This window comes from Dipodomys spectabilis, unplaced genomic scaffold (assembly GCF_019054845.1).
Source record: "Dipodomys spectabilis isolate Male_0828 unplaced genomic scaffold, ASM1905484v1 ptg000307l, whole genome shotgun sequence".
Taxonomy (NCBI): Eukaryota; Metazoa; Chordata; class Mammalia; order Rodentia; family Heteromyidae; genus Dipodomys; species Dipodomys spectabilis.
The window spans coordinates 5,613,112-5,635,335 of NW_024870984.1; positions in this window are offsets into that span (position 1 = coordinate 5,613,112).

Genomic DNA, 22,224 nt, shown 5'->3' on the forward strand with positions numbered 1-22,224 from the left:
GGACACAAGGCTGTAATGCTAGGGTCTGAGAGGCTGGGCATATGTATCTGCTAAACTTGGACCTTGAGCTCTGACTCCAATTCTGGTGTACATCATTGTTCATTTTCCAGAGAATGTTCTCCTAATTAGCAAGTAGGAATAAATTTTCTTTAATTTTTTAAATTGTTTTAATTTTTTAATTGTTTTACTTTTTTAATTTAATTTTTTTGTTTGTTTTTGACCATGCATGTGGCTTGAACTCAGATCGTGACAGCTCTGTCTCAGCTTCTATCACACTAGCCTCAGGTGCAGCCTCCAGAACCAAAGCCGATTCTGGAATCCTAAGACCCGATGTCTGACAGGAAAACAAAATGAAAATGACACTAAAACAAGCCACGAGCCGTACATGGTAGGCGGTTTCTTGGCTTTGGTTCCTTGCACGGTGACCATCCTAGGTCTGAATGACATGGATGCCACGCACAGGTGACCTGTCATTGCTCAAGGCTGGCGGACTGTCAGGAAAGCCATAGGCCAACCCCGCAACACAGTCCCTGAGTTCAAATCCTGGTCCTAACACCTACCATGGCAGGAGATCCCAAGAGACTCCTGCCTCTGCATAGAAATCCCCATGGAATGGTATCCAACTTATGACTGAATAGTTCGTGCAGCTGTGTGGACTCAAATTAGACGCAATAATCCTAGGACGCTGATTGAACTTAATTAATGGTTAAATAGGCATGAAAAGAATAATATTCCTTCAATGGAGGCATAATAACTACCTAAGACTTGGTAGGAATGTAGCAGATGTCATTGAATACTAGATACACAGCCCTGGCACTCTGTACTAATATGTATTTATTTGTGTACTACCACCTGCCTATCCATGTATGGCTAATTTGGCCACCCCTGGGGCTCGATCTCAGAGCAAGCCAAAAATTTCATCCTGGAGTAAGAAGCCAAGTGTGACACCTGTTTTCCTTTTCTGTGAGAGTGCGGGGTGTCAGGCATGATGGAGAACAAGTCTGCAAATCTAAATGCTATGTGATAGGGTGTAAACAATGTAATACATGGTTAGGTGTCATCACAGTCAACAAAATAAACGGTAAATAAATGAATAAAACAAAAAGTACAATGAATAACCACAACAAACAGGATATAGACTGAACTCCTGTCTGGAAGTTCAAATCTATCTTTAAAATACATGTAAGGACTATGTTTTCCAGGGTTGGGGCCTAAATTCAGGCCTAGGGAATAGGCATGACTTTCTGATCTTCAAGCATAGAGAGCTTCCCCTTCCCCCATAGTGCAACAGTTACCCAGATCCTAAGTTCAAATCCCAGGCCTTGCAGACAAAAAATAGCACACATTCCAAGCCAGGGAGCTTTATTAGCATTTTTCATATTTTTTAAAGTTCACTTGGCATTTATTTGATACATTTTGATTTTATAACATGAGAGTTTTTAAAAAAAGGGTTTAAACGTTTTACATTTCAGCATAGCACATTGGTGTTTCCATTTTGACCATCTGCCATGAAGAGTGAAAGTGAAAATGAGTACATCATTCCTCCCTAGAGGGACAGTTGATGTTATTTCTATTTAGAGTTATTTCTATAGCTATAAACTCTCTGCAATTGTATCATGTGAGTTTTCCTCAGTGCCTACCACAAAATACACTAGGGGATTCCTCATACCGCAAAATTCACTTCTGTGAGGACAGTAGGTACTTGTAAGCATTTTGGGAATAAAGTGAATTGTAAAATGAAAAACAAAAACATTGGGACTGGGATGTAGCTCAGTAGTGGAGTACTTGCCTAAAGAGCATAAGACCCGGGAAGAAAAAGAAGGCAAGTTTCCTAAAGCTCAGAAGGTTAGAATTTTATGATCTGTATGAACAAACTTCTTTCTTTTTTTTTTTTTTTGTCAGTGGTGAGGCTTGAACTCTGGACTTGGCTGCCCGCCTTCAACTCTTCAACTCATGGCAAGTGCTCTACAGCTTGAGCCACAGTGCCATTTCCGGTTTATTGGAGATATGCCATAGTGCCATTGCCAGTTTATTGGAGATAAGAATCTCATGGACTTTCCTGCCCAGGCTGGCTTTGAATTGCCATCCTCAGATCTCAGCCTCATCAGTGGCTAGTATTATAGGCGTGAGCCACTGACGCCCAGTGCATGAACAAATTTCTTAAAGATTGATTCTGAGGAAAGAAACTTGGAATACATTTTAATAGAAATAATTTATAATGGCATGTTTAAGGCACTAATTCAGTCGTATTTATTCATTGGCTGGTTTCTTAGTTTATTTAAAGATATATATATATATATATATATATATATGTATATATATATATATATATATATATGTATATATATATATATATATACACACACACACACATTTTTAATATATATACATATATATTATTAAAACATAGCTTTGAAGTGTACCTAAAAGCATATGTGCTCATGTAAAGTTATACAACTGTACCAGCTTGATTTTTTATTTTCAGTTTTTTGGTACCATAAATTAGGTGGGATGTGTGTACTGTTGTTTTGTTCTCTGTTTTGGAGGATTTCTCTCTGCTTTCTTCCCCTACCTCCCTCTCTCTGCACTTGAATTCAGCTTGCTCTTTCTTGGCTTGATTGTTCATAGCTGATTTTCTACCACTTCAGCCATACCTGTAGCCTAGCATTTTGCCAGTTAATTGGAGATGTCGTCTCTCAGGCTTTTCTGCCTGGATTGGCTTTGAAACCTCATCTTCTAGCTCTCACCTCTTGAGTAGCTGGGATTACAGATGTGAGCCACTGGGGTGCTAGGGATGAATTCGACTTTGGTTGGTGTATTTTTTCTGTTTTTCTAAGCATGGTATCATCTACTATAGAATTTCTGTGAATGTCCTGGGTCTGAAGTAAGATATATAATTCATATGCTAATCTGTATAGTTCTCATAAGATGTAATCAATTTAATACATGTTATAAGTGTAATAATAGTCAATATAAATAATGAATGAATAGTGCAAAAAATAAAATAAATACACAGTAAAATAATATGCGGTAAACATAAGTATGTAGAGATTAATCATTATTTCAAATGTGGATGAATATTACTTTAACAGGGCTGGAGATTGAATTCAGGCCTAGGGAACAGGACTGAATTGCTTGTCTTCAAACACGTTGAGTTTCCCCATCCTCCATAGTGCTTTAGAGTTACCCAGATTCTGAGTTCAAATCCCCGGCCTTAAGGAAAAAAAAAGACATGAATGCCAAGCTGGGGAGCTTCATTAGTGTTTTTGCAATTTTTGTTTTTCCCATGGGGCTTGAGCTCTGGCCTTGGGCTCTGTCTCTGCGCTCTTCAGCTCAAGGCGAGCACACTACTGCTTAAGCCACAGCACCACTTCTGGTTTTCTAGTGCTTTATTGGAGATAAGATTCTCATGGGCTTTACAGCCTGGGTTGGATTGAACCACAATCCTCAGCCTCTTGAGTAGCTAGGATTACAGATGTGAGCCACTGGCGCCAGGCTATTTTTAATATTTTAAACTTTTATTGATTGATTGATTGATTGCCAATCACGGGGCTTGAACTGAGGTTGTGGCAACACTGCCTCAGCTTCCGTCACCCTAGGCTGGGAAGGTGCAGCCTGTGGACCCACAGCCGATCACAGGATGGTATGCCTCGGGGGCTGACAGGAAAACAAAATGAAAACAGCACTGAAAAAAACCCCGATCTGTGGATGGTCGGCGGTTTCTTGGTTTTCCTTCCTTGCATGGTGACGATCCTGGGTACAAATGACATGGCTGCAACCTGTAGGTCACCTGGCACTGCTGAATGCTTTCAGGCTGTCAGTGAAGCCATACGCCAACCTGGACAACTAGGTCCTGAGTTTGAATCCCGGTCACACAACTTACAAAGGGCGGGGGAGCTTAAGAAACTATTGCCTGTCCATAGGAGCACCAGAGGAATGTGAACAATGTCATGGTTGGATGAGTAGTCCATCAATCAGTCTAGCAGAAAATTAGACCCAATAATCACAGGACACGGACTGATTTTAATTCATAGTTTATTATGCAGTAAAAGAATACTGTTGATTAAATGGAGTCCTCACTAAAGACCTGAGAATCTGTAGGAGCGTAGTATGTGTCATTGAATACTAAATAGACATTTCTGGCAGTATGTAAATATCTAAGTTTAATTTATTTGAATACGATAATCTGCATAGAGCATTTTTGCTATTTTGACTAAACCTGGAACTCGATCCCAGGTCTTGGGATCCACTTGGCACCTGCATGGGCTAGATGCTGCCATGCTGACACTCACCCCTTCATGAATTGGGCCTTCTAATCCATCAGTCAAGTTCCCATCATTGCCAAAAGCTTTTTCCTGGTGTAAGATTCCATGGGTGACACCTGTTTTCCTTTTCTGTGCAAGTGCTGGGTGTCAGGTATGCTGTACATATTATGTCTGCAAAGCTACATGGTATGGAATAGATTGGAACAAATGTAATACATGTTATAGGTGTACTCACAGTCCATAAAATAAATGCTAAGTCAATCCATCAATAATAATAAAATATAATGAATCACTCCAACAAACACGATTTAAAATGAATATAGAGATATAACTCAAATATTTAAAATGTCTATAAATGTTACGTTTTTCAGTACTGGTGCTTGATTTCAGGCCTAGGGAAGAGTTGAGAAGTTCATGCATGATTCACATAGGAAATGATAGGCAAGATCTTAATTAAGACTGCATGAAGTGTGACAATAATAATTACATTCAGGAAATCGAGGCATTGGGAAAGATCCAAGAATCGGTAGTCACATGGAAGATAGGATTCCAACACAGCTCACCACATCTCCTACTCTATACAAACAGGCCTTTATTAGCATATTAATTTCAGCTTATGAATGGATGAATATGGTGCTCCACCCCCACCCCGGGGCTAGATCTCAGGTCCTGGGTATGGCACAGCTTCTTAGTGGCTCACAAGCTCCTGTGCTCATATGGACACATTTGGCAGTTGGTTCTGCTAGGCCCTGAGTTCAACTTCCAGCACTGCCAAAAGGTTCATCCTGATGTGAGATGCCAATCCTTGCAGATGTTTTCCTATCCTGTGCAAGTCCTGGGTCACAGCTAGGATCTAGAGAGCATAGGCAAATCTATAGCCATGGGAATAGGTTGTCATGCATGTCAGCACAGATATACCTGTCAAAATACTCAATAAAATACACAATAAATCCATGAATAAGACTCAAAATTTAAAAAAAAGATAACTACATTGAATGCAAGATGCATACCACACCTGTATGTAAATAGAGTTCCTATGTGTAAAAGAGTTGGGCTTGTTATTTTATCCCGTGCTTGGGCTTCAAATCAAGCCCTGGATCAGGCCTGATATTCTAGTCTTCAAGAATGGTGAGCTTCCCCTTCTCCCACAGTGCAATGGAGTTACCCAGACCTGAGTTCAAATCCCAGCTCTAGCAGTATAATGGTGTGAGTTCTTAGCTAGGGTGCTTCATTCATAATTTTTTATTTTTATTTTTTTTCCAGACCCGGGGCTTGAACTCAAGTCATGGCAACTCTGCATCAGCTCTGATCATCCTAGGCTGCAGCCTCTGGACCCACAGCCCATCCTAGGACCCTAGGATCACCGGGCTTGCTGGAAAAAAAAAAGCCGCGAGGGGGAATAAAAGCGGTGGGAAGTTCCACCTGGTGCTTTTACATTTATTTTCCTTTGCATGGTGACCATTCTGGGAGCAAACACGGTGGCCTGCAGAGTGAAGGTGAACTGGGGTGGCAGATAGCCTGTTAGCTATCAGAAGAGCCAGAGGCCGACCCAGCAACAGAGGCCTGTGGTCGAACCCTGTTCAGCCCCCATACATTAAGGGAATGGCAGGAGATCCTGAGATACTCGTTTCTGAACCTAGGAAGAGCCATGGAATTCGATGGATCTCATCTTTGAATGAGTAGTTCCTGCTTGATGCAAGTAGGAAACGATAGGCAAGACTCATGGGGTATCGATTATTTGTAATGAAGAGCTGATGAAACATGACCATATCATCACAGTCATGAAATGGAGGCATTAGGGAAGATCCAAGAATCGTTAGTCACAGGCAGATTGGATTCCATCACTGGTCACCATCCTACTCTATACAAATATGTACTTATTTACATACTACCTTCAGATTATGAATGTATAACTATTGTGCTCCCCCTCTCCCGCCTTGCGGGGCTCAATCTCAGGTCCTGGTAACGGCCTAGCTCCTTAGTGGCTTACAGGCTGGTGTGCTTACCTGGACCCATTCCCCTATTGGGCCTGCAGTCCCCGAGGTCACATCCCAGCACTGCCAATAGATGAATCCTGATGTGAGAAGCCAATCGTTGCACCTGTTTTTCTGTCCTGTGAAAGTCCTGGGTCTCAGCTAGGATGCAGTATGCTATGTAGGCAACTCTATATTCATGGGAATCAATTGCCATCCATGTCAGCACAGTTATAGCTGTCATCATATGCAATAAAATACAAAATGCATCCATGACTAAGACACACAATAAAAAGAATAACTACACTGAATGCATGATACATTCCACATCTCCATGTAAAGAGAGATCCTATGTGTAAAATACATGAGCATATGATTTTTGCCAGTGCTGGGCCTTCAGTTCAGGCCCTGGGAATAGGCCTGACCTTGTATTCTTCAAGGATGGTGAGCTTCACGTTCCCCCACAGTGCAACAAAGTTACCCAGACCGGAGTTGGAATCTCAGAGGTGGCAGAAAAATGGTGAGAATTCTGAGCCAGGGTGTGTTATTATTATTATTATTATTACTATTATTGCCAAGCATGGGATTTGAACTCAGTTCATGACAACTCTGCCTTAGCTTCGATCACCTCAGGCTGGCAGGCTCCCATGGGCCCGTAGCCTATGCTAGCATCCTAGGCTCTGAAGCTTTGCAGGAAAAAATGAGAGAAAAATGACAGGAAAAAATGACAGAAAAAATGACAGAAAAAATGTCGCAGGATGGATTTTTTATATTTTGTACTTTTGCACGGTGACCATCCTGGGTCTGAATTACATGGCTGCAAAGGGTACTTCACCTTGCATTGGCAAAGGCTAACGGGCTATCAGGGAAGCCATAGTACCATTTGTCAACGTAGGCACTGAACTTAAATCCTGGTCCTGACACCTACCAGTGGAGAAGATCCCAAGATACTTGTTCCTATGCATGAGAATAACAATGAAATGTTAGCAAACTCATGATTGAATGAGAAGTTTCTGCGTGTATTGGTCTAGTCCAAAATTAGACGCAATGATCCTAGGAAAATGATTCAGCTTAATGAATGGTTTATTAAGCATGAAAAGAATACTATTCCTTCAATGGTGGTATAATAAAGACCTAAGAGTTAGTAGGAACGTAATTGATGCCATTGAATCCTACGTAGATGTCTCTGGCACTCTGTACAAATATATATTTATTGTTGTTCTACCACCTGTCTATCCATGTATGGCTATTTTGTCCACCCCTGTGGCTCAATCTCAGGGTCTGGGAATTCCCTGGCAGCTTCATTGGCTAGAGGTTGCCGTGTTGACATACCCATTCAGGGTCTGAGTTGGGTCTGCCAGACCCTGAGTTCAGATCCCAGCACTGGCAACAATTGGATCATGGAATAAGAAGCTGAGTGTCATACCTGTTTACCTTTTCTCTGAGAGTCCTGGGTGTCAGACATGATGGAGAACATATCTACAAATCTAGATACTATGTGATGGGTTGTCATCTATATCATAAATGGAATGTGTGTCATCACAGTCAATAAAAAAATCTCATATCTAAAATATACTTGGAACTCAAAAAATGAATCACCGAACAACAAATCCTCAAAGAAACAACTGCCCAATAAATAAGTGGGCAAAAGACTTAAAGAGAAACTTCTCTGAAGAGGAAAGAAGCATGGCCAATAGACACATGAAGAAATGCTCAACCTCCTTAGCCATAAAAGAAATGCAAATCAAAACAACATTGAGATACCACCTCACCCCAGTTAGAATGGCTATAATCAAGAACTCTAATAACAATAGATGGAGGGGATGTGGAGAGAAGGCAATCTTACTTCATTGTTGGTGAGAGTGTAAACTTGTTCAATCACTTTGGAAAGTAGTAAGGAGCTTCCGCAAAAGACTCCATATAGAGCTCCCTTTTGATCCAGCAATCCCACTTTTGGGCATTTACCCAAATGTTTACAAACAAGACCACACTTAAGCTACCAGCACGACTATGTTTATTGCAGCACTATTTACTATAACTAAGATATGGAACCAACCCAGAAGCCCCTCAGTGGATGAATGGATCAAGAAAATATGGTATATATACACAACAGAATTCTATGCCTCCATCAGAAAGAATGACATTGCCCCATTTATTAGGAAAGGGAAATACTTGGAAAAATTATATTAAGTGAAGTAAGCCAGCACAAAGAAATATAGGTCTCATGGTTTCCCTTATTTGCAATATCTAGTATATGTCTGAGTCAAGCAGAAAAGGTCAGATAAGGTGATGTTAGGGAAATGTTCCCTAAGATATGTACTCAAATGTTTTGTTTCTTTCTTGCGATTGTTTCTAACACATTTATAAGATTATTTCTTTATTGCTTTGCATATCCCTCCCCCACAGTATAACCCCTGTTTTCACTGTATTTGTTGTCGTATAATTTGTGGAGGGGAAGGGAAAAACAAATCGTTTAAATAGGGATACAGGTGGACCCATTGCAACAATGAGATGTATAAGTCGTCGAAAAGGAACCTTACAACTTTGGTGCGAGGGTGTGGTGGGGGCGGGTAGGATTGGGTGGGGGGGCGGGGTGGAGGATGGGGAGAGATAGGAAGGGGAAACAAAGGAGGAGGCTACAATGCTTGATAAGAAATGTACTCATTATCTTGCCCATGTAATTGTAACCTCTCTGTACAGTATTTTCACAATGAAAAAATGGAAAATAAATGAATAAAGCAAAAGTACAATAAATAAACACAACAAACAGGATATGGACTGAACATCTATACATAAGAACAAATCCTACCTTTACAATGTATATAAATAGAATGTTTCCGGGGTGGGTACTTGAATTCAGGCCTAGGGACCAGGCCTTACTTTCTTGTCTTCAAGCATGGTGAGCTTCCCCATCATCCACAGTGCTTCAGAGTTACCCAGGCCTTAAGTTCAAATTCAAAGGTAGGAGAAACGGTGGGAATTGCAAGCCAGAGAGCTTTTTCTTTTTGCTTTTTTTGCGAAGCACAGTCTTGAACTCAGGTCATGGCAACCGTGCCTCAGCTTTCATCACCATAGGCAGGGGTGCAGCCGCTGGAAATGCAGCCCATCCTGGGATACTAGAACTTCAGGGCTTGTGCAGGGAGTGCGGGTGGAGATGCACAGAAAAAACGTGGCAGGATGGCGTTTTTACATTTTCTTCCTTTGTTCTGTGACCATCTGGGTCTGAGTGATCTGGATCCAAAGGATACTTCACCTTGCAATTGCTGAAGGCTTGCAAGCTACTGGGGAAGCTCTAATCCCGAACAATGATTAGCCAGGCACCAGTGGCTCTCACTAGTCCTCCTTGATACTTACAAGGCTGTGATAAGAGGATCATGGTCAAAGTCACCCAAGGCAGGAAAGTTCTTGAGACCCCTGTCCCACCTCAATGCCAACAAAGCCAGAAGTAAAGCTGTGTGGCTCCAGTGGTAGGGGGCTAATCTTGAGCAAGAACAGTTCATGGACGGTGTCCAGATCCTGAGTTCAAGGTCCAGGACTGGCAACAAACGACATACACACAATCTGTGCAGCTATCTGGCTAAAGCAGGTCTCCCTCTTGTCCCCAACTGGATTTGACAGAGTTTCCTAGTAAAGGGGCTGCTGTCATCTTGACTCTGTCCATTCTGTCTGCATCACAGGATTCCAGGCACACCCTCATTCTTTCATGGTTCTTTTTGACCAATGGGATACAAGAATAGTGGCCACGCACATATTCCATGCTTCCCAGTTACACCTGGATTCCCTCTGTTGGTTGACACCACAACCAGCAGTTGAGGAAGGTAGAGGTGGCTTAGTGGTGAGCAAGAGACCCCAGGTGACTTTGAGGTAGAGTAGGAAATGATGTCCTAGTCGGTGAGTGGGAGAATAGAGGATTTCCTAGAGCCTGGGAACGTGGCCTGCCCAACTTTCCTGTCCCATTGCTCAGATGTCTGAAACAATAAGACTCAATGAGAGAACTGTGGGAAAGAAACTGCCCCAAGAACCCCAGCAGTATCCTCCTGACAGATCTAAAACATTCAAGAAAACAAAGAACACGAAAAAGGGAGGGATCCCCAAGACAAACACCACTGAGGAGCCAGATTGAATGGAGAGTCCGGCCAAAGGTGATGCCAACCATGGGCCTCCTCTGCTTTTGGACACAGTCACAGCCACCAGGGTCCAGAGTGTCAAGGGTCCCAATCCCACCAAGGATCCACAGAGGTGCTCTCCGCATGTGGTGCCCACCCTGGACCGCAGAAAATTAGAAACCAGGCACTCTGTGCCAAAATCCAATCACTGAAGCTGGGAAAGACAGACCTGCAGGATCAATGGGAATAAGAGAGGGAGAAGATAGCCTAGATAAATGCAACACCAAAAATGGAGGTAGAGATCCACAAGGCACCCATACAGCAGTTGGTTTCAGCAGAAAGCGATTTACAATGTGCACTGGCCCAAGTGCAGCAGGCCACTGATGACAGAGAAAGGGAGCACGAAGCTCTCACCAGCTGCCTGCAAGCTACAGAGTGGCGCATGACAGAGCTGGAGATAGCAGCTTCTGCGGTCACTGCTGCAAAGAAGGAGACCAAAATGTTCTTCGAACAGTTGAATGATGTGACCCTTCAGCTGGAGGAAAATACCAGAAGCTTAAATGACCTGGATCAAGTGAACACAGAGTTGCAGGAGAAGCTGGAAGTGCTGTGGATACAGAGGAGCAACATGAAGAAGAGAATATGCAAGCTCCAACAAACGCTGGAGGGGCGTGAGGTACTGAAGAGACTACTGGACAACCTGAGCTGGCTGGTGACAACAACGAATCTGGAGAGAGACTCCTTAAAGGAGGACGTGAGCATTGAGAGGTCCGCATGGAAAGAGGAGGCATGGCAGCTGACCCAACGGCTGAACCAACTGACAGAGGAGAAGAAATGAGGGGCAAGGCATGTGTTGGACCTAGGGAATGAGCTGTGGGAACTAAGAAGGAAGCTGGTAAAGCCATGGCCCCCCTCAGGACCATCTCAGGCCAAGCGGCAGCTGCAAGCCCAGGCGGACAGCAAGAAGATGGAATTGAAAAACCTGGAGGAACAACTTCACATCCAGGTCCAGGAAAGCCAGTCTCCATCTTGAGAACGTGGAGCAGCAGGAGCAACTGCAGAGACTGGAGAAGAAAGCCTAGGATCGGCAGGAGATCCCTGAGACCCTACGATGAGCATGTGTGTGGGACGGACAACCGAAGGAAAAGCTGACCATGCTGTGGGACGCTCTCCACAGGGTGAGCAGTGAGAAGGAGGAGGTTGCCAGCATCCTGGACTCAGAGCAGCAGATGAAGAAACATCTGCGGGAACAGTAGGACTGTTCAGAGAAGAAGATAGAGAAATGGATAGTGGTGGCTGAGAGAGAGAGAGCCAAGTGACTCAGGAGCAGCAGGAGCAGTCCCTGGGCCAGTGCAGGAGTTCAGAGTCTCCTGTGAATGGAACAGTGTCTCCAATGAGCAACTGTGCTCTAAGAAGGAGGCCTTACAGCAGCAGTTAGTGAGGCAGACCCAGCTGCTGGAGCAGCTGAAGCAAGTGCAGGGCTCAACAAACTGGAGGGACCAGGTGATGTCCCGAAGTGGCAGGACACCAGATCACAGGAGGAGTGCCAGCAGGCCCAGCTGAGCTTCCTGGCTTTCCCTGGGGAAGGGGAAGGCATGAGCCCTAGAGAAGCAAAAGGTAAGGAGGCGAGTCTCCCCCCATGTGACCATCACACAGGATGGAGATGTCCCCCAGACCAAGAGTGACATGGCTCTGAGAGTGCTCTTGGAGGATGAGACCCACAGGGAGAAACTCCTGCCACAAGAATTATGAGCCAGCTGCAGACACCTCCTGGCCAACCCAGCAGCTCAGTGCCAGACTGAGCTGGAGCCACAGGCCCTCAAACCCATGAGCTGCCACCACAGCATGCGTGGGGATGGGCAGCGGGACAAGGGCATCTGAGAAGAAAATCTGATTCGCCCATGATCTGCCTGGTGAGGCGTACTTCCAGAGTCCAGCAGGTGAGGTCCACCATTGATGCAGCCAGCTCTCGGCACACATCCATACTATCAAGGAGTCCCTCATGGTGTGTAAAGAGTAGATGTTGGTCCTGAATGAGCTGTGTTGGGAGAAAGCCCAGTGCATGCACTGGCTGTCCCAGGAGAAGATAGAGAAGAGGAGAGTGTTGCGGAGCTGCTGTCACTCCTCACCAGGGAAGGCACAGACAGCAGTGTCCAGATGCCAGCACAAGCTCAGCCTCCCACCCTCCTCCCCAACACTGCTTCAGAAGTAACTTGAAGACAGCATGGAAACTGCCAGAGGAGAGGTCAGAGTTCCCGACCCCATAGTGGACTCCCTCAAGGAGTATGTCCTGCCCCAGATGCCCCACATCCAGATCTGCCCACAGCTCCCAGGCTCAGGGGAGGAGTGCTCTCTCACTTTCTCCTGTAGATTGATGCGGATGATGACTCTCTAAGTCACATACTGACTCTCAAAAGCCTTGGCAGCCACCAGAAGTAGGTGACCAAGTGGCTTTCTCTCAGGCCTCCATCTGCCGGGCAACAGGAAGGTTAAACTGGTGGTAGGGTAGGGTAGAGGCTCAAGGGAGTTGGCCCAAACTCAAGGGACATCTAATGGCCCATTGGTGGCCAGGAAAGAGTCCTATGTTTTGCTTATCACAAAGAATAAATTGTTTTCAAAGCAATAAAAAAAAAGTCTACAAAGAAAGATTTGTTCTTCCAACCCTGGGCCTTGAACTCAGGGCCTGGCCACTGTCCCTGAGCTCTTTTTGATCAAGGCTGGCCCCACCTCCCCTTCCAGCCTTTTCTGTGTGGAGTAGAACCAAGAGCTTCAGGCATGCTAGGCGAACACTCTACCAGTGAGCCACATTCTCAGGTAGGATGATTTTTCTCCCTCCCAAACCCATATGGCCATTCCTCAGATAAATAGGAAGTAGGGGCTAGGATGAATATGAAGCACAAGTCTGGTTACCCCCAAAATATTCCCCCGCCACCTCTTCCCACACCCTGAGTTGAAGTTTCTCTTCTACCATTGAGGGATGAGAGGGAGAGGGGAGTCCCAAGAGAGTACCAAAAACCGTGGCCCCCTGAGTCCCACATCCTTCCCCACACAAGTGGTCCTCCAGATTGTGATCTTACCTGACTCAATGTAAAGTATACACTGTCTCCCCACCACTGCAAGGCTCAGTATGAAATAAAAGTCAGCCCAAAGTGGAAGCTCCTAGTCCAGACCTACTTCCACCTCTGACTGCCCCTAGTTAGGCCAGACCCACCATTCACCACTATGTTGGTGTTGATGACCTCATGGATGGATTCCAGGAAGAAGGTCTATGGCAAAGAGCAGAAGCAGCAGGGTGAGCAGGGCAGAAAGAAGTGGGGTGATTGCTCTGGGATCTTCCTTGGAGCCCTCCTGTCCAGCCAGATCCATGCTGACCCAAAGAACGGACAAGGCCAGGGGGTGAGACCAGATGGAGGAGCACAGGACAAAAAGAGGTACTGCTTTGTCTTGGAGGACTTGATTAATTCCAATTATAATTAATTCCAATTATATTTGGCCCATGCCAATCCCAAAGACAGCATGCAATGCCTCTCTCTGTTGTTGTTGGCAGTGAGCATTGTCCCTGAGCTCTTTTTCTCAAGGCTGGCACTCTACCACTTGAGGCACAGTGCCACTTTTGTTTTCTGATGGTTCAACGACATGTCTCATACACTGTCCTGCCCAGACTGGCTTGGCACCATGATCCTCCAGATCTCAGCTTCCTGAGTAGCTAGGATGACAGGCATGAGCCACCAGTGCCCAGTATGTGATGCCTTTTGAAGGAATCTTGGCGAGTCTGTAAAGGAGCCTCAAAGGGCCTGGATAGACCATGACCCAGTCAAGTAGCTTGGATGGGGGAAGGTTGACCTTCTAGCCATTCTGTTCCCCCAAAATTGAAGATGCCAGGTGATGTTGATGCACCAAACACCTAGGCCAGCAGCCACCAGGCTTAGTGGGGGAAAAAGTAGAGAATACCCAAAGACTGCAGTGTAGAAATCTCTGATTTTGCATGCATGTAGTGTGTGTGTGTGTGTGTGTGTGTGTGTGTGTGTGTGTGTGTGTGTGTGTGTGTGTGTGTGTGTGTGTGTGTGTGAACTCAGGGCCTAGGCTCTATCCCTGAGTTTTCTTGCTCAAAACTAGTGCTGTGCCACTTGAGCCACAGCCCCACTTGATTTTCAATGGTTAATTGTAGGTAAGAGTCTCAATGTCTTTCCTGTCCAGCATGGCTTTGAATCATGATGGGTGCCCAATGGAAGCAAGAGTAAACACAGCTCGCAATTACAATCCCTATGGTGGGCCACTCCTGACCCCTGGGGGCCACACGGGGAACATGCGATCCCATGCCATTATCCTCTAGAGTTCAATTTGGGTAAGTTACTAGGGCCAAGTGGACTTTTGCTCACCCTGATTGCTGATGCCAGAGCAGGTCTGTTCCACCCTAGGCCAAGAGAGCTCCAGGAGGCCCATCTTTCCAGGGACAGAGGGAAGGGAGAGGTCAGTTCCAGGCTGAGCTAAGAGCCTTTGACCACAGATACCCCAACTTGGCCTTACTTATCACCATAAGACCTGTCAAAGAACAACCCCAAAAAACAAAATTGAAGCTGTGCCTCCAAGTGGTAGAGCTCTAGCATTGAACCAAAGAGTTCAGGGACAGGGCCCCCAAGCTTTGAGTTCAAGACCCCCAGCTGACTTCCCCCATAAAACACAGCTTGTCTAAATGTGAACTAGTAGGATTTGTACAGTGTTTCTGAAGAATGGTGATACTGAAGAAAGCACCCTAATTCTAGTGACAGCTGAACTTGTGACATACAGCTATGTGCTGAGTCCTTCACAGGGCGCTATTTACTGGGTTCTTCCTTCATGGGAGTTATGTGCTGAGTCCTCAAAAAGGTGCTGTTTGCTGAGTCATCCCAAAGGGTGCTATGTGCTGAGTTCCTTGGAAGAGTGGGCCATCCTGGGTTTTTTAAAGGGGGCTTTGTGCTGAGTCCGTTACACAACGTATTGTATGCTGAGTCCTTCAAAAGGTTTGGTGTGCTAATGCATCCTAAAGAGTCCTGCTATGTGTGAGCCCTTGAGAAGAGTGGGATGAGGTATATTTTGAGTGCTGTGTGCCAAGTCCTTTACATAGCCTGCTCTGTACTGTCCTTCAAATGGTGCTGTGTGCTGAGAGCTTCCACAGTGTGGTATGTGTTGAGTCCTTCAAAATTGTTCTGTGTGCTGAATTTATTGAAGGAAGCTGTGCACGGGTGTTTTACACAGTGTGCTTCAACACAGAGTGTGATGAGTCCCTGGAAAAGAGTGCTATGTGCTGTGTGTTTCAAAGTGGCCATGCACTGAGTCCTTTACACTGTGGGTATAGACTCCCTCCTTCAAACGGTGCTGTGTGCTGAGTACTCTACCCAGCATACTACATGCTGAATCCTTCAAAAGGAGCTGTGTGCTGACTCATTTACACAGGGTGCTTTGTGCTGATTTTGGAAGTGTGCTGTGTGCTGAGTCATTCCATAGGGTGCTATGTTCTGAGTCCTGGAGAGGTGGTTATCCCCAACACACACACACACAAACACACATACACACACGAGTGTCACAATGCACCTGCTTGGTGTGTGGAGTGGAGGGGGATGGAGGGGTGGGGCTGAGGTGAGATTGGATCCACTGAGCCGGTACTAGGGTTGGGGGTTAGTGCTGAGCTGTGGTAAGGCTGCAATTGCCACCTTCTAGAAGCCTCAGGGCCCAGTCAGGGCTGCAATTGTGGCCAGGGGTGGGAGGCGGGGCCCAGGGGAAGTGGGGGCTGGGCCCAGGAGCGCACTTTGGTGGCAGCAATGACCAGGGGCCCAAGGGGGCAGGGGTGTGTGCACAGAAGGGGAGGGGTGACCCAGGAGAGGAGTGTGGGGCCAAGAGGGAGCTGGGAGAAGAGCGAGCATGAGCACAAGCACCAGTGGAAATGGCTTCAGTGGCTGGAGGCTGCTCCTACCATACTGTGGGTCCTGGCCGGGAGCGCAAAGCATGCGGAGCCTCCATGGCAGGCACATTGCCACATGCAGCCCCTTGGAGGTACCCAGGCATGGTGGCCCTGAGTCTGAGGTCCCGGTGCAGGGAGCACGGTAGAGGCAGTCTCTGCTGATTCAGCAGCGGCCTCAGATTAGGAGGCCACTGAGGCTGCGGTGGTGCCTGAGGAGGAGCAGAAGCTGTGTGCAGCCCCACCAAGTGCCCACGCTGCTTTTCAAACATGGCGCTGCTGGCTCAGACTTGAGGAGCCTCTAGTGGTCACCTGGCAGAGCTGGTGCACCCTTGACCTGCTTGTGGCCCTGATTTGATTCCGGCCCTCGGTCCTCAGACTCCCGACCCACACCCCGAATCCCAGCCTACAGCTTCTCCCACCAGCTCACGTGTGTGGCCGACCTGCGCTCCCACACTCCACGATCACCCCCCTGTAAACCCTGCCCCCCATTCTACCCTTCCTTCCCACCCTCGGGGCCCCAGACCCTTGCCTCTCCCCTCCCAGTCCAGTCCTGCCTGCACCTCCCCCATGCCCCACAGTCTGTCCTGGCTCTGCCACAAATTCACCCCAAGGGAGGTGTTTGGAGGTGGGTGTCCACCCGGGGATCCCACCCTCATCCCTAGTGGCCAGTGTCCCAGGTAAAGGGGAGCTGCAGGGATGGGAAGGAGGGGGCACCACAGAGCCCCTGGCCTGGAGCAGTGGGAGCCACACAGCCTTGCATCTGCATCCTTTCTCTCCCTTGTGGGAACCTGGTGGCTTTAGTCAGAGGTGGGGAGCAGCACCCCACACCTGCCTTCTTAAGTCTTTTCTTTTTGATGGGGAGGGAGGTGTAGGATACAGAAGATAGGCCCCCCTTGCTGTGTGAGCCCTTGTCTTCTGTGCTCAGTCACACTTTCACCTGAGGACATTCCCAGAAGAGCCCAGTAGAGAGGTGAGGGCACTGGAGTAAGATAGAAGGTGGGTATTTGGGAGAAAAACACACCCCATCTGACAGACATACAATCGGCCTGTACCCCCAACCCCACCATTCAACAGTTCTGACTGGGTGATCACATTTCCCAGTTCTGCCAGCTTCTGCTAGTACTCCCAGTCCATCTGGTCTCCTTGTCTCCTCCCCAAGAATCTGTCAAGTAGCCCAGAAGTATGTAGGCTGGAAGTAGGGATTCCATCCATGTATATAGCCTTTAGGACCTCATCAAAGTCCCCAACAACGCCCCCACCCCAGGTCAGACACCTCTCTGGAGGCAACATAACCCCCTGCTTTGTTTTCTGTCCAGGCTCTGAGGAGCCACGTGTCTCGGAACTCCTTCACCCAGAGTCCTAGCCTAGGGTTTTGGTGAATGGGGAGTCAAGGTTGGTTGTTCCCAAGGGGAAGGGTCTGGTCCTGGAGAACCAGGGAGGGAGGGTGGTTTTGCATTATTAGAGCATTGTTCCCCTTGGGTGGTTGCCCCTGGTTCTGACACGGGAACTCCAGTGTTTGAGCTGGTACATTGCCTAGATGAGAAACCAACAAATTCAGGAGAGGCACTGCTCTGAGTCTGTGTGTTTAGGTGTGTATGAGAGACAGAGAGACAGAGAGAGAGAGAGAGAGAGAGAGAGAGAGAGAGAGAGAGAGAGAGAGAGAGAGAGAGAGATTATCTTTCTCATTGTACAGTTAGCATGTCTAAAAAGAGCAAAAGCATTTTTTTGGGGGGAGGGTCCGGTTGTAGGGCCTGAACTCTGGGCCTGTGCGCTGTCCCTCAGCTCCTCAGCTCAAGGCTAGCACTCTAGCACTTGAGCCACAGCGCCACTTCTGACTTTTTTGTTTTTGTTTACGTGGTGCTGAGGAATCAAACCCAGGGCCTGGTGCATGCAAGGAAAGTGCTTTACCACTGAGCCACCTTCCTAGCATGAGCAAAAGCATTTTATTTGTGTGCACGTGTGTATTTGTTGTTCTTTTGTCGTTAATGCCCAGTATGAGCCCAGCCACAATTTTTGTTTTCTCTTTCACAGTGTCATGGTTCCTTTAGAGAAGGTTTCATTACATCTTCCTTCCCATCATTTTCTTCCCCTTTCCTGCAGCCCGCAGTAACTGCTGGGCCTGTGTAGGTCTCACCTAGGAGGTCTGTGTGCACTGCAGACCAGCGTGGATACCTGCCCTTCTGTCTTTAGCCAGAAGGCTCATGATGCTACTGTGACCACAGCTGCACTCTTCCAGTCAGACATTCTGTTCTCATGTGTATAGTTGGAGCTAATTCAAAGTTGAGAATGTGTCTGCCAAACATAATTAGGGAAGGAGATAGGGGGTGTAGGGCAGGGGCTGTGAAGCTAGGAGGGTCTGGGAAGTGATGAACGGTGTGACATGGCAGATGGTTCACCATGACCGAGGATGAGAGGGGAATCTTACCGAGGGCATTGACGGTGTCCATGGGCATCTGAGCAGGGGGCTCCGGGCCCCCAATGTTGCCAAGGATTTCCTCCCAGGGCAGTACACTGGTGGGCAGACCTCCCTGGAGTCCTGCAGACTCCAATCTGTGTCCCTCTTGGGCTGTTTCCAGCTGGACAATGGTAGGCAAGTGTGTTCCCCCTGCTAGAGCCTGCTTGGGATCAGGACATGGCAGTTACCTGAGGCTATCTGAATGCCATTTTCTGTAACCTGCTGTAGGCTGTCTGGAAGGAAAAGGGAACTACTGATTTTGGAACCCATTAAGTTTGATTGGGAGAAGTGAAATGCCAGCTTTTACAAGGTTTTTTCTTGAAGCTGGCAATTTCTACTAATGCCTGGGATTCTGGGTCAAATTAGATGGACCATTTCAGCCACCAAACAATGACGTTCAAAGCGGCACAGGCAGAGTTCCCAAGCCAGATGGTTTCCTACTACGAACGACGTGCCTTGACTGCCTTTCTCTGGAAGCTGTTGATTCTCCTCCGGCTCTCTCTAGGGTGACCACCACAGTTGAGAATGTCTTGGGGAGCAGAGATTGTGACCTCGCCATCCACAGCCTGCCAGCTGTGAACAGAGACAATTCCCAGCAGCTGCACTGGAATCTGGGAGATTCAGAGACCCGGGATGCCTCAAGGATCCTTTCTCTGCAACATGAAACTTGGGGGCCAGATATAGTGAACCATCCTGTCTGTCCCAGGGAATGGTGAGAAGGCCCCATGAGCCTGGCGTTCACCTCACAGCAACCTTGTTCACACCTGAGTGGGGAATGGAGTGCCACAGAGCTGGTCAGTGGCTGGACAGAGGTTTTTGAGAAGATAGGCTTCCCAGAGGCCCTGGAATCCAGTGAGTACACCATGTCTCACATCCTTGCAACCAAAACAGTTAAGTGCGGTGGGTCCAGGAGGGTGGGAAGAGGGAGGAGGGAGAACTGTTGGAGAGCTACATCAGGCTTTGCCCCCACCCAGGATGCTTACCTGAATTAGATGGGACTTTTCTGTAGTATTGTCATAGACAGATGCTCATGTATTTATCCAATAAACCATTACAGTGTGTGTCAAGCCCGGGGGAAGGGGGAGGGTCATACACGATGAAAAGTTCCAGTGCTGGTTCCAGAGCACATGAAGAAATCTTGGTTTGAGCTGGATACCATTGCTTCACTCCTATCATCCTAGCTACTTAGGAGGCTGAGATGGGAGGATTGAGGTTAAGGCCCATGCAGGAAAGCCTATAAGACTCTTATCTACAACTAACTACCAAAAAGAAAATGCCAGAAGTGGATGAGTGGCTCAAGCCATAGACTGTTGGCCTTGAGTAAAAAGGCTCAGAGACAGCACCCAGGCTCTGATTTTAAGGACTAGGAGTGACACAAAGAGAGGAAAGAGAAAGAGAGGAGGGAAGGATGGAGGGAGAAAAGGAGGAAAGGAAGGAAGAAGGGATCATGCAGGTCTTGGTTTGAAGTTCCTGGATCAAGGGAGCCAACCATTCACAATCTCTGTGGGGACAGTTTCAGAGCCTAAAGCCAATATGTAGGACCAAGCCACTGTCCCCTCAGCAACTTCATGACATTCAGGATCTGAGTGGTCGCCGACTGCAGAGGGAAACAGCCTCGGGTAGACCCTACGGCTCAGGGTGGGTCATGGAGTTTCAATGTCCCCTGGCTCACCGAGTTTATTTTCTGGTCAGATAAGAAGAAATTGTCCAAAAGCTAGGGAGGATAGGGAGAGGGAGTGTCCAGAGGGGGTTGGCAAGGGATAAGCAGGAAGATGAAGAGGGAGGATGATCCCAGATCAGGTGTGTCAGGCCATTGAAGCCATGACCTCACCTGACAACCTAGACCATCAGTGATAGAGCCTTTGACCCAGACACATGGCCATTAAAATTCCTGGCACTCTGGGTTCACCATTGACGACCTCGCTGTCATCCACTGCAGGATGCCTGTGCAGTACATCCTTGGGTACTGGAACTTTTGCTGGCTCAATCTGAAGATGACACCCCCAGTGTTCATTCCTCGAGTAGAGACAGAGGTAAGACAGCCTGGGAATGATGGCAGGAGTCAGATCCGTGTTGCTCCCAGACTTCCTCTAGGGGACTCTAGGACCCCGTGACTGCCATTCTCAGAGGTAGAGGTGGGTCTCCTTGCTGGCTCAGCCTTTAGTCTAGATGGCAGATGTGGGATTTAGAGAGGGCAGACTGAAGGTCAAGGCTGGTGAGAAAACCAGAGGCACTGTGCTCTGAGCAGGGTTGTTTCTTTGAGGATACACAAACACAGGAATATTACTGAGATGGATCAGCCCTTTTCTCCTTCCCAAGAGAGAGGGACCGAGAGCCTTCCAGTCTGCATCCCTTGGCTGAGAAATTCACTCATTCTCATATCCTTTGGTTGTATAACTAGATCTCACCTGACTGCCCAGTGTCAAGGCAGGACAGTGAGAGATCTTGAGTCCTTGATGAGATCACGGGATTCTCAGTATGAGATTGTACTTGAATGTCCTGACTTGGTGAATGGTCAGTCCCATCTAAGACTGCCATGACCTAGGACATAGAATCTAGAGCCTCAGAGCAGGATGGGGTCTATTCTGTTATTCTTGAGTATTATGTGTGAGCTTTGAGCTCCCGTGTGCTCACCTGCTTCCCTTTTTTGGGTGGGTCTATGCTAGAAAAAGCTTAAAACTAGGGCCTGGGTCCCATCCCTTTTTTCATGCTCAAAGCTAGCACTCTACCATTTGAGCCATAGCTCAACTTGCAAAGTTTTTGGGTGTTTAATTGGAGATAAGAGTTCTCAATGACTTTGTTGCCAAGAGTGGCATTCAATTGCAGTCGTCAGATCTCAGTTTCCTGAGGGGATAGTATGACAGGCATGGAAAAGCACCTTTGGCCAGGTGCCAATGGCTCATGGCTGTCATCCTAAGTACTCAGGAGCTGAATCTTAGGATCAGGTTTCAAAACCAGCTTGGGCAGGAAAGACCCTTAGACTCTTCTCTTCAATAAAGCACCAGGAAACTGGAAGTGGTGCTGTGGCTCAAGTAGTACAGTGCTGGACTTGAACTGAAGAACTCAGGGATAGCACCCAGGCCCAGAGTTCAAGCCCCACAACCAACAAAAAGAAAGAAAGTAAAACATCTTTGGCTGCAAAGGACGGTGGAGGTGTGTTTGTGTGTATGTGTGTGTGTGTGGGGGGGGTGGTAGACATTTAACGCCTGCTCAGTCATCATTTTAGATGGATTGTCCCAAACTCTTAGTTCACAGCAGCAGATTCTTCACTACAGGTGAAGCTCTGGGTTGGATGTCGACAATCGCACCTCAGTCTCCTCATGGGACAGTTGTGAGGAAATAAGGGACTAATACAGAGGGATCTTTGGAGCAGTGCCAGACACAGAGGGAGCAGGTGTCAGATACAGTTCTCAACAATTCTGTGATTATATGACAGGAAGTTACCAGAAAGGGCTCAGATGGGGTCTGTTATTAATAGTGCAACAGG